Source organism: Penaeus monodon, chromosome 34 (genome assembly GCF_015228065.2).
Source record: "Penaeus monodon isolate SGIC_2016 chromosome 34, NSTDA_Pmon_1, whole genome shotgun sequence".
Classification (NCBI taxonomy): domain Eukaryota; kingdom Metazoa; phylum Arthropoda; class Malacostraca; order Decapoda; family Penaeidae; genus Penaeus; species Penaeus monodon.
The window spans coordinates 5,626,708-5,626,939 of NC_051419.1; positions in this window are offsets into that span (position 1 = coordinate 5,626,708).

Below are 232 nucleotides of genomic sequence, written 5' to 3' on the forward strand. Positions count from 1 at the left end.
AAAAAATTTTATAAAAATAATATTAAATATATAATTTTAATATATATAAAGTAACATATATACATAAAAAAATTTAAATAAAAAATATAATTTTATATATAATAATTTTAATAAATATATATACAAAATATAAAGGATAATATATAAATATAACAAATAAAAATTATAATTTTAATAAAATTTTATTATAATATATTTTATATATAAAACGTTTTAAAAATACTTTAACCCC